This window comes from Falco cherrug, chromosome 9 (genome assembly GCF_023634085.1).
Source record: "Falco cherrug isolate bFalChe1 chromosome 9, bFalChe1.pri, whole genome shotgun sequence".
Lineage (NCBI taxonomy): Eukaryota > Metazoa > Chordata > Aves > Falconiformes > Falconidae > Falco > Falco cherrug.
In genome coordinates, this window is record NC_073705.1 from 34,468,216 (window position 1) to 34,482,679 (window position 14,464).

Below are 14,464 nucleotides of genomic sequence, written 5' to 3' on the forward strand. Positions count from 1 at the left end.
TTAAATTTAATTTTCAGTTGATGATAATACCATTGGTTGCATGCAAAGAACTGTTTAGGGAAGCCCGTGCTGTTTCAGGTAGCCTGAATCACCTTCTAGTTGTCAGGTTTTGTGCTTTTGTAGTCTTGTTTACAGTTAGTTTATTGGAGGGAACTGAGCCTTCCTTGAGCATCTGTGTAGGAGGCTAGTGGTGGCAAGGACTTTCCAGAATAAGTAGACACACTAGTTTTATGGCTGGTTCTGTCCTGCTCTGAGTGTTACCAGCTAAAAGTTAAACCATATACCAGGCAGAGAAGGAAGGCATGTTTAGGTTCACGTGCAGATTAGGTCCCTTGGAAATGGTAATTCCTGTAACTTCACCTGATGAAATGAAGGATGCAACCTAAGAGTTTTAAGAGGTTCCTCTGCTGCCACAGGTAACTGTGTGTCTTACAGAGGCATCACTGGGTATGTATCTGAATGGTTTTATAAAATTCAGCAATTATTAAATACCCAAAATAACTTGCATTTGGAAGCTGGTAACTGTATCAGTTTAAAATTAGTGAGCTGTCTTTGTAACCTTGTTCATTAGAGGTACTTCGCTCAATTAGGAGCATGTTCCCCCCCGTTGTGCAGTTGGTACCAAGGATTGTTTTTTTCCATCTCAGTGACGCTGATCATCCAGAGAAGGTACTGCTGTAGCTGGATATGTGCCCGAGAGTTGTGAGTGTGCTCCCAGAGGTGGCACAAAGGTATGTGTGAGAGGGAACAAAAATTGGCTTCCACTTTTCCTCATTTGCTTCTGTCGGGGAGGCCTGGATGAAGTGATGTACTTGTTTTGGTGGTTGTTTACCTTTGCAAATGTAGGGGAAAGAGTTTTGTTAGGCTTCTTTCTCCACTGAAAAATTCAGCCACCTACCTATAGGGTGGTCTTCAGTGGTTCGGCTTCTAGGGACTGCACAAGAGATACAGCTGCACAAGGCAGGGTGACACCACCAGCAAGGTTGTGCTGTGGAGGTTTGTCTCAGATATTCCAGAAACATGAAGTCTGTGAAACAGAGGGGCAGAATGAGCCTTGACCCAGTGAACAGCTGAATTTCCGCTGGAAGGTTGTTCAGCACTTTAGCATAGCCTGATGGTGGAATCCCTCTCCAGGGCCTTTCCCAAATCCTACCATCTGACAACAAAAAAAATTCCTCCAGGAAGCTGGAGACAGTGGGACCATCCCTGCATTGTGGACAGGGCCAGGCCCTCACCAGCTGAGCTGAGTCTTGGGTTTCAGAGGTCCAAATAACCACAGTTCTCTCTGTGGGCTGACAACGCTGCATGGTTTTCATGTTGACATGCTTCCCACATACAGCACTCTGGAGGAAATGTTGTAGGGGTGATGCTCACATTTTTACTTCCTTTCCTTACTTAACAAACTGGATTTATTTTAAACAGGGCTTTAGGGTGGTTAAACAGCTACATTTGCATTTCTCTGTTTTGAGGAGCTGCTAATTTTTTCAAAATGTGGAATTTATAATTTAACGTGGACAGAGCTCATGAGCCTTAAATCTACTGCAGGGACCATGGAAATCCGTTAAATGCGTTGCGACTTAACCACAAAGCAGTCAGACTGTTCTGTTTCTCTCGTGCTAACTGAAGTGAGAAAAAAAATAATTATGTAGAATTTAAACTACAGTACAGTAATTATTTTAATTTTCCTTTTCTGAGACACAGATACATGTTTTGGGGAGTGATTTGCATAATTTTTGTTTTTAGTTTCTCTTCATTATGGTGGAGGAAGTTTGTAGTTTATGGGAATCCCAGGCTGAGTGGGTAAAGAGTGGGAATTTTCTGGTTACAGAGCTGCGTGGGGCTTAAATCTGTTTTGCAGAAAAAGACATGGGACGTCATAAACTTCAGCTTGGGTTATTATTCCAGTCTGCTAAGCTATTTCTCTGAAGACTCAACAGTAATAAATGCATAATGTGTGTTTTTGGTTTGTTAAAAATATATGTGACTTTTTGAACTTTTAAATAACATGCACATATGCTAGACAAGTCTTCACTGTAATATCACAATCTGACCTTATTGAGCTACTTATTGTTTGTCTGGCCGTGAATATGCTCTTTATGTGTGTATAGTTCTTTCATGTTAATTTTAAAGGAGCTCCTACTCATAAGCTCATGAAGTACAGACATCAACGGATTAAAAGAATGACTGCCTGTCCAGAACGCTGCAGTGCTGCCTTCCAGAAAAACTTAAAGTAATTATAGATAGGACTCTTGTGGAATGAAAATTGGCTGTTTGATATTTAATAAACAGAGATCTCCTTATCATTTGAAAAATAGGAGACTGCTGATTCCAGAGCAGTACGTTTTTACTCAAAAGATAAGTTGCCCAAGATTTGGAATTTGATTTTTTTCATACATCTAGCCTGTGAAATGTACTATTAAAAATTTATTTAGTATTTCTTTTTCTGGAACCCCATTGTCATGCCTTAAATTGAGTCTAGATTTAGCTAGCCATTAGATCTTATTAGACTTGTGTCTGCCAAAGTGAAAAGTCCTCTATCAAATGTTTGTTTCCCATACTTATGCAATACTGGTGAGTGGGATGAAGTTATTCCTTGGCCTTCTCTTTGTGGGCTGGATAGAACACAGTCCACAAGCTTTTCATTAGCAGACATGGTTTTCAATCCTGTGTCTTCATATATTCCTGAACAGGGCTCCTTGCATGTACTAGCACTGCATTTCTTTTGCTGAATAAACCTAAATGTCAAGAAATAGTTTATATGACTGGTTTTCTTGTCACAAAATATCTGATGTCCTGCACACTCCTAATATTTTTTGGGGAAGACAAACTACAAGAGGAAGTTGCAATGGGGACATTGACTGATGCCCAGGTGGCATTTGCAAAACTGGAGGGGAGATTGTGCCTGCATTGTACCCTGAAAAAAAGACAAAACCCACTTAAAATCTGTCTGTCTAGGGACACCATCTATTCAGCCAACCTTCAGCATCCTTCTCAAAGCAGTCTGCTTGCACAGCTGACAGCGTTTGTTAAACCTGGAGGCAAAAGCCCCTTTCTCTCCATCCTCCCCTGCAGTTTTGCAGCAGCATTGAGGATGTGGCCAGAATCACTGGCGTGGTGATGCATCTTCCCACAGTTTCCCTAGGGACAGACAAGTTGTTTGACAATTAACATAATTGACTGGGAAAGAATCCTGTTTGCCTCAGGATAAGGAACTGTGGGATTAAATCTAGGCACATGGTGCACACGCTGAAGTGAAGGCTGCAGTAAGATGGGAGGCACTGTGCTCTGGGAACATTCCTACTTGGGATAGGCATACTGAATGCATTTACATGCAGACTCAGAATTTATTTGATAGAAGGATACTGAGGTTATTTTTGCATTTATCAGACTCTATCCACCTTGAGCCATTTCATCCGCATATCATGAAATCCTGGCATAAAACATCATTTTTCTAAAAGCCTTGAATTTTCTCTGACAAGCAGGTGAATCTCTGATTCACTTTGGGTAAAACTTGGGCACTGAAGCCACTGGCAAAATTTCCTGTGACTTTAGTGAGGCCAGGATTTCACTCTTTATGAAAATTTAATAAGACAGAAATATTGCTGACATGGGAGCATAATTCTTTGTGATCTACACAGTAGATTTGAGCCAGAGTTGAATTAAATCTCAGACCTGAAAGTCTGGTTTAAAAGTCCTTTTTCATTTTCCAGACAACAGTGAATTCCTTGGCCTGTTGTGGGAGACATACACATTCGTGGTTTCAAACTGCTACTGGTGACATTAGCTGCTGTTTAATCTGTCTCGTTTCTGTCCAGCACTCCATGGGCTGTGCAGCGGGATATAAGAGTGATCTCATTCAGATGACTTTATCGACAGTGCCGTTTGAAACAGTGGGCTGAAGTAAAAGCACTTAATGCAGAGGTCAGCGAGTGCCTGGTGTTCTTTGCTGAATCCATTTGTTGTGTAAGCAGCTCTACTGTTGTGGCGCCTACTTTAATTAAGGCTCTGACAGTATTTCCATAATAAACCGTACTTTAAAAGGGTTTATTACTCAACGGCAAAAGCTGCTGCAGGCTGAGACTTGGACTAGGAAAACTTCAACCTTAAAGCATTTTCTTAACTTAAAAACCTATTTTTTTAAAGTATGGCTGCAAAGAAATCATTCTTCAAAACTACAGGTAAAATCTTTATTTGTAAAAAGAAGAGTTTTCAGTCTAATAAACAATGCATATTTTAAGTGGCTGGTGTTGACTATGTTGCTTAGGGTATTTTTAACCATGAAATATCCATTATGGTCATTTTGTAATTTGATGTAATTTGAATACTGAAGTATCTTTTATTGTTTGTGCAATGGTATAAAAAGCCTCATTTAGGACTGGGACCTTATGTGCTAGATTGATTTCAGACACCAGAAGAGAGAATTCCTGCAGTTTAATACCCTTCCCATAAATCACAACAGAACAAGGGTAGGAAGCGGCATGTGTTAATGGCAAGCAAATGAGCATTGTGGTGAATTGCAACTTTTACGCGTTTGTAGGATACACTTGCTCTGCTTTGTTTTAGCCAAAGGAGTAACTAGGAAACTTGGAATAACATGTTTTAATGAGGCAGGTGCATTATGTATGAACTAAGAGAGCAGACCATCTGTTAAGGTCCAGGACATGATTTTTTGAAAGAATTGCTTCCAGATAACCAGGCAGGTTTTCTTTGTTTTGTTGTGCTGTTCAGCAGGGGTTTTTGGGTTTCTTTGTTGTTTGGGTTTTTTCCTGACTTCTGATTATTGGATGAGAAAATAATGGATCGGTTTCCAGCAGAAGGGACTGAGCTGTAATTGATTTTCTTTTCAGTAACAAGTTGTTCAGAGATTCTTGTAGGACAAGAACCTGTGCCAATAGGTTTTAGCAGAATGCTCTGAAATATACCAAGGTTTTCCTGGGGTTTTATTCCTCCAAAAGAAGTTTCCTGTTTTGGGTTGTCTGTTTAAGTTGAAAAGCACTGCTATTATTTACTATTAATGTGATAACATTTAGCTGCTTATTCTGGATTATGTTTAAACATACATGAGTTGATCCAGGGAAGAGACATAATACTCAGTGAAGCCTGGACCACTCACTTAATGTGTTTCTGTTGCCTTTGTGACAAGTCCAAGTTCCGCAGAATGAAGGGATTTGTTGAAAATAAGTTGTTTCCCATCCTAGCGATTGAGAGTGAACCTTCTGAAGAGTAGCCTGAAGACATAGTGGCAGTTTTATTCGGTTTTGAGTGTGTTAATTGAAGACCTTTTGAATCCTTGTTCCTTACTAGATATGAATTAACAATGATGCAACACATAATAAAAGGGCAGAGTTAAACATTGTCCAGGAAATTATCAGTATCAAATTTTCCAATGAAGTGGTGCTTATTGCCACAGTTAGTTTGCATCCTAGATGATTTTTCAGTGAACTGTTCAGCCCAGATAGATGTTCCACGGGCATCAATGGGATTTTTGCTGTGAATCAGGATATTGGCCCCAAATTGTTAGTGCTTGATCAAGAACTTGGTCTTTTTTTAAATGTAATTCTACTCCACGAAAGATTTTTTTTTAATCTTCCAACATAATTTACTGTTTTTTTTTTTTTTTTTACTTCCTGTTGTGAGTTTGTTATGGGAGTAGGGGGACTGCAAGAGTTTTTTCTCTGGCAGTTTTTTGGCAGATTGCTTTGATTATATCATACAGCTATTCAGAAATAGAAACACTGTTTTTGCAGCTATCATGATAGTATTTTTCAAGTGGTTACAGTGATACCAGTTTTATTCTGCAACATCTGGTGGGTTTGGTTTTGGTTTTGATTTGTTTTTTAAATCCAGAGTGAGTCACCTTAAATTCTAAGCTTCTTTGACCATGTCTGAAAAACTGATTTTATACTTTGTATAATTGGTGAGAGAAGTTTTAAATATGAAAAAAAAAAATAAACCAATAACTCAGAAGGCAGACAGGCAGAGCAGGCCCTACACTTGATTTCACAGCCTGACCCAGGAGCTGGACACGCTGAAGTCTGATGATGCTTCTATAACAGTGTAATGCTTCGCACAGCAAAGACGGTTGCCTTCAATACCTTTCTGCTTGACTGTCTCTGCCTAAAAATTGAAAGCGATTTGTACTGCTGTGTGTTGCAGCGATGCCTTTGGCTGGTGCTCGGCTCTCTTGCAGCAGATGGCAGTGCTGCCAGTGCCTTGTGCGCAGGGATGTGCGCTGCTGGAGGGGTGGATCCTGCATCCTCCTTTCTGAGCTCTAATGCCTGGCTGCTTGTGGGCTCCCATCTTCCCCTTAGCCACTCATCTGAGTCGCAAATGGTAGGGCAGAAGGGCTGTGTGAATCAGTCTTGGTGAGGAAGAGAGAAACATACTGTCTTGGGGTACATGGCTGCAGTAACCAGAGGGCCGTGTTGAAGTAATTGGCAGTGCCCCAGCAGATTGAGGCCAGTTGCTGTTCACCTCCTCTCCTCACAGCCTGGGGCTTGTTCCTGACACATTTTCTTACCAAGCAGGCAACCTGGGATACACTTTAGTGTTTTGGTTGTTGTTTCTTTTTTTAAAAAATTGTTTCCTCCCCTCTTTTCCCCACTCTTCCTTCTTACAGTTTCTATAAAACCTAAGATTTTTTGTAAGTAAAGGTCCACTGCTAAAATGGGAAGTTTTCTTGTTCTGCCCGTTCCTTAGGAATTATTCACTAATGCCAGACAGTTACTCTTTTGAAATGAGAGGCTGTTTGATAGCTGTTCTTGACAGCCTTTTTGTTAAATAATAGCAGGTGTTTTACCTGTATGGCCTTGTGTCTAGTCGGTAATTGAGTACTGTGTTTCCTCTGTCAGACTGCATATAATATGAAGAACTGGAGTCACTGAGAGGCATGTGAGAGCATCACTTTTCTACGTTACATATGAGGTCATTTGTTATATGTGGGGAAGTCATGTTTTGATCTTGACTTACGTGAGTGATGTGGGCTGATGCAGTGGGGTGAGGGAGAGAGGGAACATCACCTGTTCCTTCAGAGTGCCTGTCTGAAGGTGTGGTTGAAAAGGCCAGTGCAGCAAACTCCCCTGTGCTCCTCATCTGAGTTCCCTTTCTTTACTGGACTACAGTCTGTATGTTCCCAGTGCATAAATCAACCAAGCCTACCAAGCCTTTGGAAGGAAAGCTGAAGTTTGAGTGCTTGCACTCCCATAATTCGTTCCTTGCTTTGACGAGGAGTGCGTTATGCCTAAGTAAGCAAGCATGACATTGTTTCAAATGCATTGAAATCTGTGGATTGATACCAGAGGGTAAAGTTTGCACAGGTCTTACAAATTGCTTAAAGTTTGAAAGGATCAAGCAGATCATTCAATCAGTGTCTATTTGGTGGTGTGTCACAAGCAATCGGTTTTCATCCAGATACCTTCTGTATCAAGCCCAGTAACCCAGATGACAATAAAGCATACTTAGGCTTTCCTCTGACACTTCAGTAGAGAAATTCATTCTGGGTTTGCAGAAACTATCAAAGATGAAGCACCTGTTCATTAACAAAATGTGCTTTTGAAAACTTTTCTTTCTAGTTGTTGGTTTTTCAAGTGTTTTTCTGCGGCTGGCTGCAGATCCTCCTAGTGATGGGAATTCTCTGTCTAGAGAAGTGCTGAGCTTCTTTAATTATCCCACCTCTCACACATCTTATTCTTCCAGATCCTTTTTAATTGGGCACAGCATTTCAGTATGCATCTGGCAAGTGTTGTACACAAATTTAAGCTGTCCTCCTACTTGCTACTCTAGCTTCCTGCATGGTGATACAGATCATGCATGACTGCCCACTCCGACTTTGTGCCATTTGCAAATTTCATTACCATTAATTTTTTGGCAATTAAATTGTTTGTATACTTCTAAGCTGCTTACTAGTCTCTGCAGAGAACCGCTAGAAATACCCACTAATAGTTGCTACTTGAGACCTGTCAGTCCACCAGTTCCTAACCCATTTAGCGTGTGCTTTATCATTATGATGCTCTCTTTAAGCATTATACCACACAGGGCTAATTTCTGTACCGTACAAAGATTTGTGTGTTGCCTGTATGTACTGTAATCAACCAGATGGGCAGTCCCTCTGAAGAGAGACTAGATTTGTTCAGGAAGACATGTTTTGGAGTCATGTTGCCATTAATTCTGCCATTTTTATTAAGTGAGCTCCCCATCAGATTTCACTCATTATGCTTGGGGACTGGTGTCAGCTTTTTCCACCTACCTGAGTCACTTCTGTTTGTCTGTTTGGCACAATATTGGAACCCTTCCACATCTCTGTGATTTCCCTAGAATTCCAGGATATGTTACGAATCTACCTCAAAAGACATCACAGGGAGATCAGCCGGCTGTTTCAGTACTTCTGAGTGGAAACTATCTATTACTTGTTGCTAGTCAAGTCTTTATAAATAGTAACAGCTTTGTCGGTACTGTATTTCTGTATTTGAAGATGCTTTGTTATCCATCCTTACGTGATACAAATCCTCTTCCTTTTGTTCTGTGTTTGCACAATAATACAAATGAACATTTCTGTATTCATTGTATTTTACCATTTCATCTACTGGTGAGCCTGAATCATTATTCAGGTTTCTTTGTTTATTGTCAGCCTTTCAGGTTTTTTTCTGAAAATGTAGAATGGACTTATTTGGGACTAGTAGTGGTGCTGTGCATTCAATTATAGAATATAATAACTTTTAAGGTACTTTATGATAGAGAGATCTGTTCTGGAATGGTTCTGCAATTCAGAACAATAAATCACAACTCACATAGCATATTTGGGAGAAGAAAAGATCTCTAGATTATTCTTTTCAGCATTTACAGTGGAAAACTTTAAATAGTTTCTAAAGTTCTGACTTTCTTCTGGAACCTGAGGTGTTCCCTGTTGGGGACTGGGGGGGGGGGGGGGATGTAGATAGAAATTTTAATTCATATTTGGTAACCAAATGCTAAGTTATAAAGAGTAACCTTTAAAAAATGTAAAAATCTTTTTTTAAAAAAACTGGTAACTGTCTTAGCCTCAGTAAAGTGTTGGTAAATGTGGACTGCAGGTTTCGTATAAAGTTTCCTATCAGTAAGTGGAGACATTTAATTTAAGACAGTCATCAGTTTTAACGCTGAACTGTAAATATAATGACAGCTGCTCTACTAACCTCTGGTTGATAGGAGATACTCAGTATAAAGCCCCATAAACTTATTTCCTAATTAAGCTCTAAAATGTGGAGCAACACACGCAAAAGCTGTCTCTAGAACATACCTGGGGAAGCAGAGTAATCCTCATCAGACACACTGGTGTTAGCAGTAGCAGCATGGGCTGCTGTGGTCCACTGAGAGCACGACATCTAGTTTTCTGCAGTTGCAAGGAACCCTGCATTAAGTGCTGAGTCCTCTGTGGTCAGCTGAACTTGTCTGAGTTATGTGAGACATTCTAAAAGCAAAGAGTATAATTTTTTAGACTAAGTTAACTGCAGAAACAAAATAAATTCCAATCATCTTTTTTCTTAAGGAACCAGTGACATTTGTGAACCTCACTTCAGTGTCTTCATTTGGATGGACACCTGTTGGTAACAGTCTCAGCATTGTCCAACAAAACTAGATTTATTCCACCAGCACATCTTTTGTGCTTATTTCAACATTAAATATTTGTTTAAAATTTAGTACGAAAACATCAGGATCTAAAGAGCCTGCCTATTTATGTGGCTGAGGTCTGGACCTCAAAAAAGTGCGCAGACCCTCTAACTGGCATTTGCTGCAAAACACTGGCCAGTTGAAGGAGAAAATAGAAAAATTATTTTAGTATAAGCAATATCTCCAAAACCCACATTACCCATAGCGGAGGTACCAGAATATGGTCAAGGCTTTCAGACATTTAGCACCAGCCAAGGCAACTTTTAATTCTTAAACTGCATAATCGAAAATAAAATACTCTGCCAGTTCAGTAAAAGGATTAATCCCATTGTTTCTACTAAATTTAGGGAGACAGAACATCTGCCATGGAAATGCACAAGAGCGTCTGGGCTGTGAGCCTTCATTCTGGTCTGCCTCTCTCTTCTTAACTTCAGTTCTATGACTTCAGTTCTATGTTTTCCTCATTTAGTTCACATTTCTCTTGATTCATCATTCACTTTCTTTTTGAAAAGTGATTTTCCTTAAAGTTGGGGGGGGTTTTGTATATCTGTTACCTCCACTGTGTTTTTCATTGTCTTTTCCTCCTGCCCTATTGCCTTGCATTTCATGTTGTCTTTCTTCTGTACGTAGCACCTGGTACCTTCATTCTCGTCTGTTCTTCTGCTTATCTCCTTGCATATCTTTATTCAGTCCTGATTTCTTCCCTTTTCTGTCCTTCCTATCCCCTTCTATCCACTGCACCAGATTGTTCCATTTGTAGTGCTGGAATACATCGGAAATGATGTTTTCCCCTCTCCCCTGCCCTTTTAGTTGCTGAAATATGCACATAAGAATTCAAATATGCTTCTAAAAATAGTAAAAGGATAAAACTTTGTTTCAGCTTTTCAGTCTTTGCTTTATTAGAACTTCTGGGAGGAAAGCCCTGTAAAGCCTATAACTAATTTAGCTGCAGGGAAAAAATTAAAAGTGAAATAAAGAACAGAAGGAAAGATAAGAAATACAGCCACAACCTATTTGATTAAAAAAAAAAAAAGGCAGCAAATGTCATGTGTGCTCTACCTATGGACAGTGTCAGTATGGCATATGTAGTTCAAAGTGGCATTTTATATCCTGGGTTTGTTTGCTTATGTGAGGGGGATTATTGTGTATTTCACAGTTCTGGTGGTTGATATTACAGCTGACATAACTTGGTGTGCAATTAAAATGCCCCAGATACACCATTTTCTTTTTAGAGAACATGAGAGTCGTGTAAATTCTGAAAGATGTGGTGGATGAGAATTTCATCCTGAAGGAAACATTTGTCCAGGCAGGTAGTTGTGAAGTTTCGGCATTTCCCATTGTCCAATAGATTCTTCTTCCCCAGCAAGTGGATTTGCTTTATCTTTCAAGACTGCTTATTTGTTTCTCAAATGAAAATAAAAGGATTTTTTTATTATTATTTTTACATTTTGTACACAGTATGGTGACTATTAAGCTCTAAATTCTATCCAGATTTGGATGTGTAGATGTTTGTGACATGATTATAAAGATCATCAGTGCTGTGATTCTCCAGTGTTACGTAGCTTTATCTCAGGATGTGGATTCCTGAGACTTGTCCCAGATTCTGTTCAACTAATTATTACAGTGCAAACAGCTTCTAAAAATAAACTTTCCCATTACATATTAAGTTTTATAATAAATCTACTCTTCACAAAATTTTTATTTTCCTCTTGAAAGAATAAAGTTTATGGGTTTATTTCCTTCCCCACAACCCCCTAAAATATTGAGAAGACAAGAAGGTGCATTCACTGGCTGCTTTTAAAAAGTATTTGGGGTGAATTAAAGGCTTCATAAAAATCCTCTGAGGCCAGGAGAAATTAGGTATGATTAGAGGAGAAGCTGATAATGAGAAAGCTACTACTGCTAGGTAGTGTAGGCCCTGGTAGGGCCCATTTGTGATGGATGGTGTTGAGCAAGTATTTGTTTTCCCAGGTAATGAGGTGAGAAACAAGTGTCTTTGCCTTGTGTCACCTCTCTGAACGTATCTCACTTTCTGCTGTCTGTCTTCCTCTCTTCTCTTGAAACCTGTTGTATCTTCCTACTGTAAGGTAGTGTATTGACAAACCAATCATAGTTCTCTCAGTATTATCTTAGTGGAGTATGAGCCCATCCTCTGAAATAATTTGTATGCTTTTGAAAACATCAACTTGAAAGCCTCATTGGGAGTTTAAATTCCATTTAAATGTATTCAGTGTTTAAGCTCGTGATGGTAAGATTTTTCCCAACACCAGAAAATCACAGACTTCCTCTAAATATAATTTAGTTGTTCCGTGGCCCCCCCCCCCCCAATATTTGTGTGTGATTTGTCATGAATTTTCTGGCACCTCGATACTGACATGTCTCAGTGCCAGTGCCATTCCTTCACTTCTCACTGGTAGTTTTCTGATCACGATCCTTTTAATTACTAGGCACTTTCCTCAGCATATGGTGCCATGAACAGTAGGATCTGATATTTCTTGGGTTTTCAGCTTACCAATCCATGGGAGAAGACAGAACTTCATCAAATGGGGAAACCTGTCTCCCTGCAGCAAGTCTTACTTCCTGACTGGTTTTCAGGACTCATCATACTCAGACTGACTTCGGAATCTGTTTTCAGTTTGGGATTTTTTCCACGCTGCTTTTTGTTTGCTTCTTTGCTTTAATACTGGTCCCAGCTTTGCTATGGTGGAAGCAAAACAGATTAGGCAGCTGATTCCTATCACCTCCATAAGGGAATAATTCTTCGCAGATTTAAAAAAAAAAACATCAACTAAATGATATTTATATCCATGTACCTCTTTTACTGTACCATGATGGGTTACATCTCGTAGAGAAGTCAGGTGTCCAAGGTATTGCAAAGTCAGTAAACACAGGGCGGTTCACATTTCTTCAGTGAAGTGACCACACAAGGTCAGTATAATTGGAGATGTGTCTAGCCATGCATGCATCAGGAGAGTAATTTTGGGAGAACACCATTGTCACTGGATCCAACACTCTCTTTTCCAAGAGGTGTATCAGTATGCAGTGAGGTCCTTGTCAGTAGGTCTGGGTTTACTGCAGTAGAAGAGCGGAAATTAGCAGAGCTGTTAGATGACCCATCTGAGGATGATAAAATATATAGGCAACTTCAGGCCAAACTAATGAACTGAAGAGAAGCAACTTGGAAACATTTAAGCTAGATTGTGTGATAGATAGAAATGCATGATCATTAATAGTATTAAAAAGGGAGACTGTTTATGATGATTTGAGAAAAAAAAAACTTAATATTGAGAATTAATGGTAGAATAGATGTCCAAAACTTCCTTACAGACATGTAAGGTCATTTAGTTCCCCAGTAACCATTTTTATGAAATAGTTAAAGCAGCAGACAGATCCTCCAGTACTTAATACAATCTTTCCTTACCAGGAAAAAACATACGGAAACTATAGCTGTACTGTCACAAGAGGAGGGGATGGCAGCACACCACTTCTTGGCTGCATCTTCTATTTTAGTTCTGCTACATCTACTGTTTAGGAAGGAATGTGATTGATTAATTCCCACATCATTATGACAAAAATCATTATAATTACTTTTGTTTCAGCACTAAAAAAACCTGTATATAGGAAGGTTACATGACTTGCCCAGGGCCATGTTGCAGGTCAGTGTGAAAGGCAAGGAGGTAGACCAGAACTGGCCACTTGGGCTGCTGTTCAAATTTTATTAGGGCGAGCTGCTCCTATCTGTGTATTCCTTAACTGGAAAATGTGTGGGAATACAAGGTATTATTAAACTTGCAGTACCAAAGTAATGGCCAGCAAAAGTGCTAACGGTGGGCTGGGATGGGCACAGAGCTGGTACTGGGTCTTCCTTGTGACTAAAAGCCAGGTAAGCGTTAGCAGAAGGGATGGGGAGGGAGAGACTTCTCTTTCTCTAGTGTTTTCCTCTAAATGGAGTGGTTGTGTAGTTGGCCTACTCAAGTAAGATGCACGTTACTTGGAGCATCTTCTGTATGTATTCTGCCACTCATTTCCAAAAGTCATGTCAGCACGATGCTTCCAACACTGCCACCTCTCACGTGATTCACCAGCTGCATTCAAATAGTGTTTTAAGTGAATACAGGTGCCAGTCCCTATAATGTGTCTTTCTCTTTGCAAAGAGCAGTGGTTTCTTGTCACCCTTTCATTTTGTGATCAGAAGCATAAATATGTGAAGCAATTGAAAAAAATAATCCTAACTTCATGTATCTGGTGTAGAAACCTGATCTGACCAATTTCAGTGAGAGCTTGAGTTTCATTGAAAATGTAAGCTCATCACTCCCTGGGACTGTGAAAGAAACTGAGTGTTAAACAGAATTAAATAGAGAACAGAGGAGAGTGATACCATGATGCTGCTAGATACATTCTTGACGTGCCTGCAGCTTCAGTGTTGCATGCAGTTGTGTTTTGATCATTCAGAAAGCTTCAGGGATGCCCACAGAGGTGGATGGCCAGAGGCATGGGATGGCTTCTCAGCTGGGGATGACTAAATAGCCTGGGATTCTTCAGCCTGGAAGAGACAGCTGCATTGTATTAGCAGTCTCTGAAAGCATAAACCTCTCTTCCAGTACAAGAACTGGAAAGCCCAATAAAGCTGTTTGGACTGATTCCAAAAATGAAAAGAGAAGAGGTCTGGATAGAGGTAATACTGAAACTTGATAACCTCTGGCCTGAATGGGGGTAAAAATCCCCTAAAAATCACCCTGAGAGGGTTCTTGTAAAAGTTGAATACAATTCTTGCGTCTTCTTGATGTGCATGGCTCAACCCTGTATTCTTTCCTTTTGT

The 14,464-nt window shown here is 39.9% G+C and overlaps 1 protein-coding gene across 2 annotated transcripts in view; it reads left to right on the forward strand.

Moving 5' to 3' along the window:
- The window catches only part of RNLS (renalase, FAD dependent amine oxidase), a 76,007-nt gene that overhangs the window by 30,082 nt on the left and 31,461 nt on the right, over nucleotides 1-14,464 (forward strand). The gene's annotated exons all lie outside the window — the stretch shown is intronic.